Genomic DNA, 15,474 nt, shown 5'->3' on the forward strand with positions numbered 1-15,474 from the left:
GTACTCTGTATTATTTTATGTAGATATAGATTTCTATTTGTTATTATTTTCATTGTGCCTTAAGGACAATCTTTAACATTTCTTATAGTTCATGTATTCTGGTGGTGAATTATTTGACCTTTTGTCAGTTTGAAAATGTTTTTATTTCACTTTCATTTTTTTGGAAGATATTCTTACTGTCTATAGCATTCTAGGTTGACAGGTTTTTTGTTGTTGTTTGTTTTATTCTTTAAGTACTTTAAAAATGTCGTTCCTATTGTCTCACTTGCATTGTTTCCAATGAGGAATCTGAAGTCTTACTTATCTTCGCTCCTCTGTATGTAATGTATTTTTCTTCTCTGGTCACATTTAATATTTTCTGTTTATCATTGGTTTTTTTGCAATTTGGTTCTTTGGTATAGTTTTCTTTATGTTTCTTATGCTTAAGATTCTTTGAGCTCTTTGAATTTGTGTTTTATGGTTTTCATGAAATTTGGAAAGATGTCTGCCATAATTTCCTCAAATATATTTTCTGACCTTTCTTCTCTCTGTTCTTTCTAAGACTCCAATTATCTCTATATTAGGCCACTTGAAGTTGTCCCAGAGCTGACTGATGCTCTTTTTACTTTTTTGGATTCTTAGTTCTCAATGGATTTCATTTTGGATTGTTTCTAATATTATTCCTTCAAGTTCACTAATATTTTCTCTTGCATTATCTAATCATCTGTTAAACCTATCTTGTGTATTCTTCATCTCACACATTGTAGATTTTATCTCTAGAAATTCAATTTGGATATTTTAAAATATTTCTCCTTTAGAACATATAGAATATAAGTACAGTATGTCATTCTTTGATAATTCTAACATATCTGTCAGTTCTGGGTTGTTTTGGATTAATTGATTATTTTTCATTTCATGGGTCATGTTTTCTTGCCTCTCTTTGCATGCTAGTAATCCTTGATTGAATGAAAGATATTGTACATTTTACCTTGTTAAGAAGTGTATTTTTTGTATTGTTCTGAGCTATGTTTACGGAGAGTTAAATTACTTAGAAATAGTTTGATCCCTTTCTGTCTTGCTTATATGATTTGTTAGGCAGGGCTGGAACAATGTTCAGTCTAGAGCTAATATTCTCTATAACTGAGGCAAGACCTTTCTGACTACTCCATATAGTACCCTATTTTTTTTTTCAGGCTTACTGGCAGGAATAAGTACTATTCTCAGTAGTGTAAATATGCTACTCCTTATAAGTTTAGTTTCTTCATGCTCAAGTGATGATTTGTATTCTGCTGAATATTTTAGGAGAACTTTCTGCAGATATCTGCAGAGAGTTATGTCTCTGTGCATCTCTTTATTTCTTGTTAGTCTGAATGAAGTGCTTTGATTGCCCCAGACTCTTACCTCTATCTTCTTAAATCAAGGCGCTTACTAAGCTCCTTTGTATTTCATCTCTTCTGTGTCATGACCTGTAAACTCTCTTTATGCAGAAAATTGAAAAATCATAGTGCTCAGTTATTTGGTTGTCACCTCTAATAGTTCACTGTTCTTTGTTGTCTGATGTTCAGTGTTTTGGAAACCATTATTTCATATATTGAATCTGGTCATTGTTACTTTATCTTGGCCAGAAGCAGAAGTCTCCCATATTTTTTTTCTTTAAACTACATTTAGTGACTTACCAGTTTGGAAGTATCTGAGGAATCAGATACTTCTAACTTAAAAATCTATAATTTTATTTTTTTCTATGGCACCTAGATTAAATTCCTCTGGTCGAGAAGAAAGATTCTCAACTGTAATTTAATTCGTGTTAGTTCTTCTTCTAACTATGAGTATGATTGTTGGGCTTCAGTTGAGATTATCTCTTAAGAATCTTTTTAGTGCCAACATGTTATGCATCTGTCTCTTGTGACAACATTGATAAAAACACTGAACAAAAAAACAGAACTTGACATAATTACATGTCATTGCTGCCTGCTAAAATTAACCAAGAGTAAAACCTGCTTTCACATAGCCTCTAAAGTGTTGAAGAAAGAAATATTCTGCAAGCCATATTTCTTTAAATTACTTGGATTTTAGAAAATGAAAATGTCAAAACATTTAAAAATGTTAAATAATATATGTTTGATCAGTAATACTGAAAAATTATTCTATACCAAGCCAGCAAAGACTTTCCAGGCTTAATCAGACAATTAATGTCAAAGAAAAAAAAAACCTGGTCATACATGTAGCAGTTTTTATGCATAATGCATGGCTTTGACACTGTCATTCTCTAAGGACGACTTGTGTTTGTGAGTGTCCTATTAGCTGCTCTGGGAAATGCACCATGTACAGTGTTTCCATACAGTCATTGTGTGGACTTAGTGAGTCTAAAGAACTGGATAACTTTATTTAGCCTCTCTCACCCTCAGTGTCATCTAATAAAATGGGAATAATACTCAGTTTAAGGATTATATGAGGTAATGACTATAAAATTCCTTAGCCCATGCATTCTCAATAGGAGCAATATATCCTTCAAGTTGGTGAAAAATTGGTACTTGGTGGAGTGTGTGTGTTTGAAAAAACATGGATATTACAATGGTTTTCTCCCCTCCAAAGGTCACAGTATAAACAGTGTAAAATAGATATAAAGTATGTGTGTAGTATTAACATTTCATGGAGGATGATTAAAAAAATATGTATAAGGTATCTTTGGGGAGATGATAATTTAAAAATGTTAAGAAGCACTGCCTTAGTCGAATGTTAGAAGAAGTCTTTGAAGTCGTTTACACACAAATCATCTGCTATAGGCTTAATACATTTTATAATTTTGCATAGTACATGTGTATATAATATATATATATACACACACACAATATAGTACCTATTTTATAATGTGTACTACTTCTCAGGTGTATTTATTATTATGATGATGATGAATAATGAGATTTACTTAAAAGGTTTTGGGTTCATAGCAGCTTTCTTCATTTTGTATTTTCTCAATTAATAGATTCTTAAAAATCCAACTGCCATCATTTGAGAGCTTGAATATAAGATATTTTTCTATTGGCAAAGGCTCATTATACTTCATATAAGGTTGGTAAACACACCTATGATAACAGTTAGAGATTTTTGGCCAGTCATTGAAGGAATATTTAACCCATAGGGTAGCTAATCTGTCTTACCAATTGTAGGTAGGCTTGAGCATCTCTGAGATAATACACTTCTAAACTTGAAACAGGAGGCTACAGAAGAAGTAGATGCTGCCTGTAGGTTCCTTCTACTGACTAACCTTCAATGGCATTGTACAGGGTAGACAGGAGGAGCCAAGAAATCACAGTGTGTGTACATGTGGGTACTTTACAGGGCAAGTTTTCTATCTTTCTATCTAGCTATCTATAACTGCTTCCCAATTCCACTACCTCACACAGACACAGACACAATCATACTTTTTTTTTTTTTTTTTTTTTGGCCAGGTCTACTCCTGTTTCCTAGCTACTAAAATTACTGACAAGCTCCCTCAGAAATAATGTCAATTATTCAGGCCATTGGAATTCCCTAGATACTATTAACTGCTTTGTAATTTTCTTTTCCAGTATTTTCCATGGCTTGGGTCTCATTGCCTGTGATTTTTTCTGGGAACCAATGGTCAACAAAAATTCACTTTTTTTCTTCACTTTTAAACTACTGACATGTTTCATTCCTGGGGGAATCAAAGATTTTCCTTTCCACTTCAAAACAACATTGTTGACCCTGCACAGTGGCTCACGCCTATAATGCCATCACTTTGAGAGCTGAGCCAGGAGAATTGCATGAGCCCGGGAGTTCGAGACAAGCCGGGGTAAAATAGCAAGACTTCGTCTCTACTAATTTTTTTTTTTTTTAAATAGCCTGGCACAGTGGAACATGTCCACAGTCCCCACTACTTGGGCAGCTGAGGCAGGAAGATTGCTTGAGCCTAGAAGTTCAAGATTACAGGGAGCTATAATCACACCATGTCCCCCAGCCTGAGTGACAGAGCAAGACCATGTCTTTAAAAAAATAAACAGCAACAACAGCATTGTTTTCACCTCTGGTCCCAAGAGTCCTAATCAGCCCTCCTTCATAGTTGTCTCTTGCCTACTCTTCTCTTTTGGGGCTTCATATACAATTCCAATGCTTTATCCCAAAAACTTCTCTAGGGATTCTTCTCTGCTAATCCTACTGTATCCTTTCATGATCACTCTCCCATAAGCATAGGAGAAAAGAACTGCAGGTTATAAACTAGTAATTTGATCATAACCTTAAAAGGTGACTATTTTGAGTTCATCTTCCACATTTTGGTATGAGATTAACAACACCGTGAGCAAGGACAAGTATTATTATTGCCACTATATATATCAGAGAGATTAAAGATCAAGTTATAAATCTAATAAGAAGAAGTTTCTGATTTCAAATAAAATTTTCTGAATCCAAAACTAGAGATTTTTCTGTATCCAAGGATTTATATTTGGAATATATAAGACCCCCAAGCTCTTACTAATTTGAAGATCATGGCTAAAGCTCTTTAATTCTCTCTTTATTTTCTCTCTCTGGAAAAACTGCCTTTTCTCTTGGGCTCTCATGCTGTGTGCCTGATTCCAGTGCCCTTGAGGCTCAAGATTACATTAGATCCAAAGTACTAAAGAGATCACCTATCTCCACACAATGATATATCTATCTAAGCTTTGATTCCAACCCAACCAGTACCTCTGTTATATATTAATACAGAATGATTTCTTGATGTGTCTGTTAACCAATATTTAATTAAGAGCACATACTTTTCTTCAGTCCAAGTATGGATTTTTCACCTTGATATTATACTGGACAACTCACTATTCTTGCAAATGCTAGAAGGCCTGTATTCAAAGAACTACTCCCACCAGGTGATTTTTAAATCATGAGACATCTTGGAGTAATAACTAACAATTGACACATTCCTTACTACTGGCGATACAAGCCTGGTGCAATGTTGAGATGTGACCCTTAAAGTCCTTTTTCCTGCATCTTCTCTTGATAGCACCCAGGGTCATTATCTTTTGATTGTCCAGTGACCCTCTGATATGGCTGCCCTCTCATATCTGTCCTCTCCTGCATCTCTATAGATCCTTTCTTCACTTCATGTCTATCAAAATTTACTTCACATTATGTCAAAAGGTAGGTATTGAATGCTGCCAAGACCGTTTCTTCCTCTAGGGATAATTGATGATGTCAAAAATAATGAAGTAATAATGAAAAAAATGTGTTAATGTGTTAACATGCATTTCACTATCGTTTTCAAGCCAAATTGTACTCTGTGTTCTAGAAGTTCTGTGGTGGTGCCTGAGGGCTCCCTTGGAGGTGGGAGGATTTTAGAACCTCATCTTTCCTTGCCTCTCTACCCTCTACTGCTTCAATCGCAAGATATTTCATTTCATTGGTTTTATATTATAGTTTGGACTTCCATGTAGGATTTTATTAAATGAAATATCAGTAAATAAGAAAGATTGGAAGAGCACTGCCTTAACTCCAGAGATGAATGTTGGGGGCTTCTGTTTCTTTGGCTAGATTTTATATAAAAAAGAGAATTTCTTCAAAATCTCTATTTGGCTATACTTAAGGCTTGCTTCATGTAGTTATGTAGATTTGAAAACAATATCTTTTTTTTTTTGTTTTTTTTTTTGAGACAGAGTCTTGCTGTGTTACCCAGGCTGGAATGTAGTGGCACTATCTTGGCTCACAGAGACCTCCACCTCCCAGTTTCAAGCAATTCTCCCTGCCTCAGCCTTCTGAGTAGTTGGGACTACAGGCACCCACCACAATGCCTGGCTAATTTTTGTATTTTTTAGAGGAGAAGGGGTTTCGCCATGTTGGCCAGGCTGGTCTTGAATTCCTGACTTCAGGTGATTCGCCTGCCTTGGCTTCCCAAAGTGCTGGGATTACAGACATGAGCCACTGTTCCCCAGGGCCTGGGTAGGCAGTTCTAAACTCACCAGTGTAAATAAAGTCTCCGGAAAGTTTACAAAGCAACCAGGCAGAGCCCACAGCAGCTCAGCAAAACTTCTACAGGCAGACTGTGACTAGACTCCCTTCTTGCTGGGCAGGGCATCTCTGAAAAAAGGCAGCAGCCTGTCAGGGACTTATAAATAAAGCCCCCACCTTTCTGGGACAGAGCACCTGGGAAGACGGGCAGTGTGGGTCCTGCTTCAGCAGACTTAAACATCCCTACCCAGCAGCACTGAAGGGACCAACAGAGCTCCCAGCGCAGCACTTGAGCTCTGATAAGGGATAGAATGCCTCCTTGAGTGGGTCCCTGACCCTTGTTAATCCTAACTAATAGACACCTCATATAGGAGAGCTCTGGCTGACATCTAGCAGGTACCGTTCTGGAACGAAGCTACCAGAGGAAAGAACAGGCAGCAATCTTTGCTGTTTTGCAGCCCCCATGGGTGATTCCCAGGCAAGCAGGGTCTGGAGTGGACCTCCAGCAGACCTGCAGAAGAGGGGCCTGACTATTTGAAGGAAAATTTAAAAACAGAAAGAAATAGCTTCAACATCAACAGAAAGGACATACACTCAGAGACCCCTTCCAAAACTCACCAGCTTCAAAGACCAAAGGTAGATACATCCTCAAAGATGAAAAGAAACCAATGCAAAAAGGCAAAAATTACCAAAAACCAGAACCAGAATGCCTCTTCTCCTCCAAGGGATCACAACTCCTCACCAGCAAGGAAACAAAACTAGATAGAGAATGAATTTGACAAATTGACAGAAGCAGGCTCCAGAAAGTGGGCAATAACAAACTTCTCTGAGCTAAAGGGGCATGTTCTAACCCAATGCAAGGAAACTAAAAACCTTTAAAAAAGGTTAGACGGAAAGCTAACTAGAATAACCAGAATAGAGAAGAATATAAACAACTTGATGGAGCTGAAAAACACAGCAGAAGAACTTCGTGAAGCAAACACAAGTTTCAATAGCCAAATTAATCAAGCGGAAGAAAGGATATCAGAGATTGAATATCAACTCCATGAAATAAAGCAAGAAGGCAAGATTAGAGAAAAAAGAGGGAAAATAAATGAACAAGGCCTCCAAGAAATATGGGATTATGTGAAAAGACCTCATCTACATTTGACCAGTGTACCTGAATGTGATGGAGAGAATGAAACCAAGTTGGAAAACACTCTTCATGGTATTATGCAGGATAACTTCCCCAACCAAGCAAGGCAGGCCAACATTTAAATTCAGGAAATACAGAGAATACCACAAAGATATTCCTCAAGAAGAGCAACCCCAAGGCACATATCATCAGATTCATCAGAGTTGAAATGAAGAAAAAAATACTAAGGGCACCCACAGAGAAAGATCAGGTTACCTACAAAGGGAAGCCCATCAGACTCACAGAAGATCTCTCAGCAGAAACCCTACAAGCCAGAAGAAAGTGGGGGCCAATATTCAACATCCTTAAAGAAAAGAATTTTCAATCCAGAATTTCATATCCAGCCAAACTAAGCTTCAAACGTGAAGGAGAAATAAAATCCTTTACAGACAAGGAACTGCTGAGACATTTCATCACCATCAGGCCTGCCTTACAAGATCTCCTGAAGGAAGCACTAAACATGGAAAGGAACAACAAGTACCAGCCACTCCAAAAACCTACCAAATTGTAAAGACCATTGACACTATGAAGAAACTGCATCAACTACTGGGCAAAACAACCAGACGGCATAAAAATGGCAGAATCAAATTCACACATAACAATATTAACCTTAAATGTAAATGGGCTAAATGCCCCAATTAAAAGGCACAGACTGGCAAATTGGATAAAGAGTCAAGATCCATCATTGTGCTGTGTTCAGGAGACCCATCTCCCATCTCATGTGCAAAGACACACATAGCCACAAAATAAAGATAAGGAGGAAGATTTACCAAGCAAAGGGAGAGCAAAAAAGCAGGGTGGCAATCCTAGTCTCTGGTAAAACAGACTTTAAACCAACAAAGATCAAAAGAGACAAAGAAGGGCATTACATAATGGTAATGGTATCAATGCAACAAGAAGAGCTTACTATCCTAAATATATATGCACCCAATACAGGAGCACCCAGATAAATAAAACAAGTTCTCAATGACCTACAAAGAGACTTAGACTCCCATACAATAATAGTGGGAGACTTTAACATTCCACTGTCAATATTAGACAGATGAATGAGACAGAAAATTAACAAGGAAATCCAGGACTTCAACTCAAATCTGCACCAAGTGGACCTAATAGACATCTACAGAACTTTCACCCCCAAATCCAGAGAACATATGTTCTTTCCAGCACCACATCACACTTACTCTAAAATTGACCACATAATTGGAAGTAAATGACTCCACAGCAAATGCAAAAGAATGGAAATCATAACAAACAATCTCTCAGACCACAGTGCAATCAAATTAGAACTCAGGATTAAGAAACTCACTCAAAATCGCACAGCTACATGGAAACTGAACAACCTGCTCCTGAGTAAATAACGAAATTAAGGCAGAAATAAAGGTGTTCTTTGAAATCATTGAGAACAAAGACACAACATACCAGAATCTGTGGGACAATTTAAAGCAGTGTTTAGAGGGAAATTTATAGCACTAAATGCCCACATGAAAAGCAAGGAAAGATCTAAAATCAACACCCTAATGTCACAATTAAAAGAACTAGAGGAGCAAGATCAGACAAACTCAAAAGCTAGCAGAAGACTAGAAATAACTAAGATCAGAGGAAAATTGAAGGAGATAGAGACACAAAAAACTCTTCAAAAAAATCAATAAATGCAAGAACTGGTTTTTGAAAAGATCAACAAAATAAATAGGACACTAGATATACTAATAAAAAAGAAGAGAGAGAAGAATCGAATAGATGCAATTAAAAATGATAAAGGGGATATCACCACTGATTCTATAGAAATACAAACTACCATCAGAGATTACTATAAACACTTCTATGCACATAAACCAGTTGATCAAGAAGAAATGGATAAATATCTGGACACTTACACCCTCCCAAGACTAAACCAGGGAGAAGTTGAATCCCTGAATAGACCAATAACAAGGTCTGAAGTTGAGGCAGCAATTAATAGCCTACCAACCAAAAGAAAGTCCAAGAACAGACTGGTTCACAGCCAAATTCTAGTAGAGGTACAAAGAGGAGCTGGTACCATTCCTTCTGAAACTATTCCAAACAATACAAAAAGAGGGAATCCTTCCCAAATCATTTTATGAGACCAACATCATCCTGATACCAAAGCCTGGCAGAGACACAACTAAAAGAGAAAATTTCAGGCCCATCTCCATGATGAACATTGATACAAAAATCTTCAATAAAATACTGGCAAATCGAATCCAACAGCACATCAAAAAGCGTATCCATCACGATCAAGGCAGCTTCATCCCTGGGATGCAAGGCTGGTTCAACATATGCAAATCTATAAACATAATCTATCACATAAACAGAACCAAAGACAAAAACCACATGATTATCTCAATAGATGCAGAGAAGGCCTTCAACAAAATTCAACAGCTCTTTATGCGAAAAACTCTTGGTAAACTGGGCATTGATGGAATGCATCACAAAATAATAAAAGCTATTTATGACAAACTCACAGCCAATATCATACTGAATGGAGAAAAACTGGAAGCATTTCCTTAGAAAACTGGCACAAGACAATGATGCCCTCTGTCACCACTCCTGTTCAACATAGCATTGGAAGTTCTGGCCAGAGCAGTCAGGCAAGAAAAAGAAATAAAGCACATTCAAATAGGAAAAGAGGAAGTTGAATTGTCTCTATTTGCAGATGACATGACTGCATATTTAGAAGACCCCATTGTCTCAGCCCAAAATCTTCTTAAGCTGATAAGCAACTTCAGCAAAGTCTCAGGAAACAAAATCAATGTGCAGAAATCACAAGCATTTCTATACACCAATAACAGACAAACAGAGCCAAATCATGAGCGAACTCCCATTCACAATTGCTACAAAGAGAATAAAATACCTAGGAATACAACTAACAAAGGATGTGAAGGACCTCTTCAAGGAGAACTACAAACCACTGCTCAAGGAAATAAGAGAGGACACAAACAGATGGAAAAACATTCCATGCTCATGGTTAGGAAGAATCAATTTCATGAAAATGGCCGTACTGCCTAGAGTAATTTGTAGATTCAATGCTATCCCCATCAAGCTACCATTGACTTTCTTCACAGAATTGGAAAAACCACCTTAAACTTCATATGGAACCAAAAGAGAATCCGCATAGCCAAGTCAATCCTAAGCAAAACGAACAAAGCTGGAGGCATCACACTGCCTGACTTCAAACTATACTACAAAGCTACAGTAATCAAAACAGCATGGTACTGCTACCAAAACAGAGATATAGACAAATGGAACAGAACAAAGGCCTTGAAATTGACACCACACATCTACAACCATCTGATCTTTGACAAACATGAGAAAAACAAGCAATGGGGGAAAGATTCCCTATTTAATAAATGGTGTTTGGAAAACTGGCTAGCCATATGCAGAAAGCTGAAACTGGATCCCTTCCTTACACCTTCTACAAAAATTAACTCCAGCTGGATTAAAGATTTTAACATGAGACCTAACACAATAAAAACCCTAGATGAAAACCTAGGCAGTACCATTCAGGACATAGGCATGGGCAAGGACTTTGTGACTGAAACACCAAAAGAATGGCAACAAAAGCCAAAATAGACAAATGAGATGTAATTAAACTTAAGAGCTTCTGCACATCAAAAGAAACTATCATTAGAGTGAACTTGCAACCACAGAATGGGAAAAATTTTTGCAATCTACCCATCTGATAAAGGGCTAATAACCAGAATCTACAAACAACTTTAACAAATTTGCAAGAAACAAACAACCCCATCAAAAAGCAAGCAAAGGGTATAAACAGACACTTCTCAAAAGAAGTCATTTATGCAGCCCACAAACCTATGAAAAAGAAAAAAACTCTTCATCACTGGTCATTAGAGAAATGCAAATCAAAAGAGATACCATCTCACTCCAGTTAAAATGGTGATCATTAAAAGATCAGGAGACAACAGATGCTGGAGAGGATGTGGAGAAATAGGAACACTTTTACACTGTTGGTGGGAGGGTAAATTAGTTCAACCATTGTGGAAGACAGTGTGGTGATTCCTCAAGGATCTAGAAATAGAAATACCATTTGACCCAGCAATCCCATTACTGGGTATATACCCAAAGGATTATAAATCATCCTATTCAAAAGACACATGCACACATATGTTCACTGTGGTACTCTTTACAATAGCAAAGACCTGGAACCAACCCAAATGCCCATCGATGATAGACTGGACAAGGAAAATGTGGCACATACACACCATGGAATACTATGCAGCCTTAAAAAAGGATGAGTTCATGCCGTTTGCAGGGACATGGATGAAGCTGGAAACCATCATTCTCAGCAAACTGACACAAGAACAGAAAACCAAACAGTGTATGTTCTTACTCATAAGTGGGTGTTGAACAATGAGAACACATGGACACAGGGAGGGGAACATCACATACTGGGACCTGTCAGGGGTTGTGGGGGATAGGGGAGGGATAGCAAGGGGTGGGGGGATTGGGGAGGGCTAACATTAGGAGAAATACCTCATGTAGATGATGGGGGCAGGGATGCAGCAAGCCACCATGGCACGTGTATACCTATGTAACAAACCTGCACATTCTGCACATGTACCCCAGAATTTAAAGTATAATAACAAAAAAGAAGAAAGAAAAGAATGTCTTGATTATGACTCACTTTGAATAGCAAATGAAACCAAACTACATATCAAACATGTTAATATCTTTACCACCTGAGCACTTGTCTCCATTAGAATGTTTTGTTTAATATCAGGCAGCCAACTACCTTTGCATTCATGCACTTGATTATTTGCAGTAGATGCCTTCATGAAGCACCTGCTCTGTATGATGTAATGAATGGTAGGTTTCTTGCCCAGAATGAGGTTAAAATTCACATTTTGTTTATATATGTGCCTGAGTTTGGGAGTACAAACTCAGGCATTAAACTAAACTGAGTACTTTTATAGACAAATAGAGAGCTCATAAAACATAAATACAATTATTTTGAACTTGTGAGAATGGGGAATCTTGGAAAAAAGGCTTCATGAAAAAGTTGGTATTTTAATTAGGTCTTAAAAGTTGAAAGGGCTTTCAAAAGTTGCAAAAGGGTTATAGCCTTGTGGTTGGTAGTTAATAGCATGATATCTGAGATTGTGTTAGATTTCCAGAGTTTATGTCCTAGCTCTAGCACTTACTAGAAGTGTGACTTGGAACAAGTCTGGGTTTTGGTTTCCCCATCTGTAAATGGACATATTAATAGTAACTATCTCATTTCGTTGTTGTGAGGATTAAAGTAATGCATGTAAAATGCTTTAAAAATGTAGAAAATGCTCAATTTTCTTAACTCATAAATGTTAACCATTTTTACAGTTTTTCTTATTGGGGAGAGGTTTTCCAAATTGATGAAACAGCTTGAGCAAAGGTAAAAAGTATGACCTTGAAAAGTTCATTCTGATATTCAATGCTTCCCCAACTGGAAATGCCACCTGACTTCTCAAAAGAATTCAAGGCATAGACTTTGGAATTCTATTAACACCACAGCACAACCACATTTTAAATGATACTGGCTTTTGCCAGCCAACCTGGGAATGTAATAATCTTTCTTAACAAGAATCATTGCACTAGTCAGGGTCCTCCAGGGAAACAATCAATAGGGAACATATAGACATATAGTAATCCCCCCTTATCCATGGGGGATACATTCCAAGACCCCCAGGGGATGCCTGAAACTGCAAGTAGTACCAAAGCCTATAGACACTATGTTTTTCTCTTATATACCTATGATAAAGTTGAATTTATAAATTAGATACAGTAAGAGATTATCAATAATTAATAATAAAATAGAACAATTATAACAACATACTATAATAAAAGGTATATGAATGTGGTCTCTCTCGCTCTCAAAATATCTTCCTACATGTAATAGTTTTGGACTGTAATTGACCAAGGATAACTGAAACCGCAGAAAGTGAAACCTCAGAGAGAGGAAGACTACTATTTACATAAGGAGGAAATTTATTATGAGAATTGACTCATGTGATTATTGGAACTGAGAAGTCCCACAATATGCTGTCTGTAAGCTGGTGGTATAGTTCAGTCCAAGTCTGAAGGCCTGAAAACCAGGGGTGGCTATGATTAACTCCCAGTCTAATGCTAAAGGCCTGAGAACATGGGAATGGAGAAGGGGGTTGGTCTAAGTCCTCAAGTCCAAAGGCCTGAGAACCAGGAACTCCAATGTCCAAAGGCAGGAGAAGATGGATGTCTCACCCCATGGAGAGAGAGAATTTCTACTTCTCCACCTTTTTGTTCTATCTGGGCCATCAATGGATTAGATGATGCCTGCCCACATAGACGAAAGTGGACTTTCTGCACTCATTTTTCTGATTTAAATGCTAGACACACAAGAAATAATGTTTTATCAACTATTTGAGCATCCCTTATCCTAGACAAGTTGACACATAATATTAACCATCACAACAAGGAAACTTTTAATGTAAAGGGCCAGATAGTATATATGTATGTGTATATTTTAGGTTTTGTAAGTCATATAGTCAAAACTACTCAATTTTGCTGTGATGTGTAAAAGTAGTTGTAGGGAATACATAAACAAATAAGCATGGCAGCATTCCAATAAAACCTTATCAATGGACACAGAAAATTGAATTTCATGTTATTTTCATGTTCCATGAAATATTAGTCATTTAAAATTATTTCACCCACTAAAAAATGTAAAAACCATTTTTAGCTGTGGGCCATACAAAAACAGATACAACTAGCTTTGGCAACATAGTGAGACACCTTGTCTCTATGAAAAACCATATTAAAAAATATTAACTGGGCACAGTGGCACGCACCTATGGTCCTAGCTACTCAGGAGGCTGAGGTGGGAGGATTGCTTGAGGCCAAGAGTTGGAGGCTGCAGTGAGCTATGACTGCACCACTACACTCAAGCCGGAGCAACAAGGTGAGATCTCAACTCTAAAAACAAAAAACAATAAAACAGATGATAGGATGGAGTTAGCATGTGGACTATGGTGCTGATTTCTGACTTGTAACATTGTTTCCATGGTGCAATGTATTCTGCATTCTAAATAATTAGCTTTGTAACAGGCTTGAAGTACAACCTGTTGGTAAGGTAGGTAGGGGTTATGTAGCCTTTATTTCTTCTAGCAGCCCCCTCTGCTGGTTGGTATTATACACAACCACATTGTTGTGAACTTAGATTTCTTGGAAATCAGTCCCCTTACAAATGATTTGTAATACCAGCTGCCATTTACTAGAAACAGTGAGTCTGGGATCCCTACACACAATTCCACAGAGGCTTCTTCAGCAACTTTGTTAAATCTCCAGCTTTTAGCCTCATATACAGGCCCACTGTTCCTTCGCCAAATCTGCTTTACTCTAATGTCCCGGTGAATTATTAATGAAAGTTGTGGCATTAAAACCATGGAAGTCAACCTAGCAAATACAGGAATGAATTTCCTAATGCCAGATTTGGGTTTTCTGTTAGTTTCCCTAAACATATTACAGATATGTAAAGTTGCCAAGGAACCAAAGCTTAATAATCATGCTTCACAGGGGTTTTTGTTTTTGTTTAACAGGCTGCTAATTGTCAGCAATTATTCTATTTCAAACTATCAAGGACAAGAGTGGCAGAATTTACAGTTTCTGGGTCAACCTTTGTCTTGATAGTTGAAAACCAAATTTCATCTTCCAAAGATTAGGATGTGAATAATTAAGACAGGTTCATTCACATAGACATTCAACAAGAATTGTTGTAGCATTGGGCAAACTGCTTAAACTTTCTGAACCTCAGTTAGGTTGTCTATGAGATAGGAAGAATAGCTAGTTTGAAGGATTGTTAAAGACTGAATGAGATAATGTATGATACTTGATAGATATTGATAGCCATGAATATTACTTGGTAGCCATTATTATTATTTGCCTCTAAGACCAGTGGTTTTCCTTTATAAAATTATATTTTTCTCAAATAAAAATATAGTCCTCACACTTTTTCCTACTCAAAATATTTTGTGAGATCATATTATGTTTTATGTTTATTTGGACATTTTGTAATCTAGAAAAAAGTCTATGCCCTACAAATGTAAATATTCTACTCTGTACTCACTGTTTCAGATAATGTATAAAAATGCCAGATTAAACTGTCTTCAATCAGGTCCTTGGGTCTCTCCATCATTAATACTTCATTATTAAAAATCACATACATTTAACTCTTATCTTTGCTTCTGATAATTAGTATAATTATTTTTCTATTATAAGACACAACTCCATTGAGATACATGACACAGGTTTTTTAAATTTATTTATTTTATTTTATTGTACTTAGGTTCTGGGGTACATGTGCAGATCATGTAGGATTGTTGCAT

At 37.0% G+C, this 15,474-nt stretch overlaps 1 protein-coding gene across 2 annotated transcripts in view; it reads left to right on the plus strand.

Moving 5' to 3' along the window:
• The window catches only part of HPSE2 (heparanase 2 (inactive)), a 766,947-nt gene that overhangs the window by 358,554 nt on the left and 392,919 nt on the right, over positions 1-15,474 (plus strand). The gene's annotated exons all lie outside the window — the stretch shown is intronic.

The sequence above is a fragment of the Aotus nancymaae genome, unplaced genomic scaffold (assembly GCF_030222135.1).
Source record: "Aotus nancymaae isolate 86718 unplaced genomic scaffold, 86718_ANA_hifiasm-v0.15.2.pri h1tg000010l, whole genome shotgun sequence".
Taxonomy (NCBI): domain Eukaryota; kingdom Metazoa; phylum Chordata; class Mammalia; order Primates; family Aotidae; genus Aotus; species Aotus nancymaae.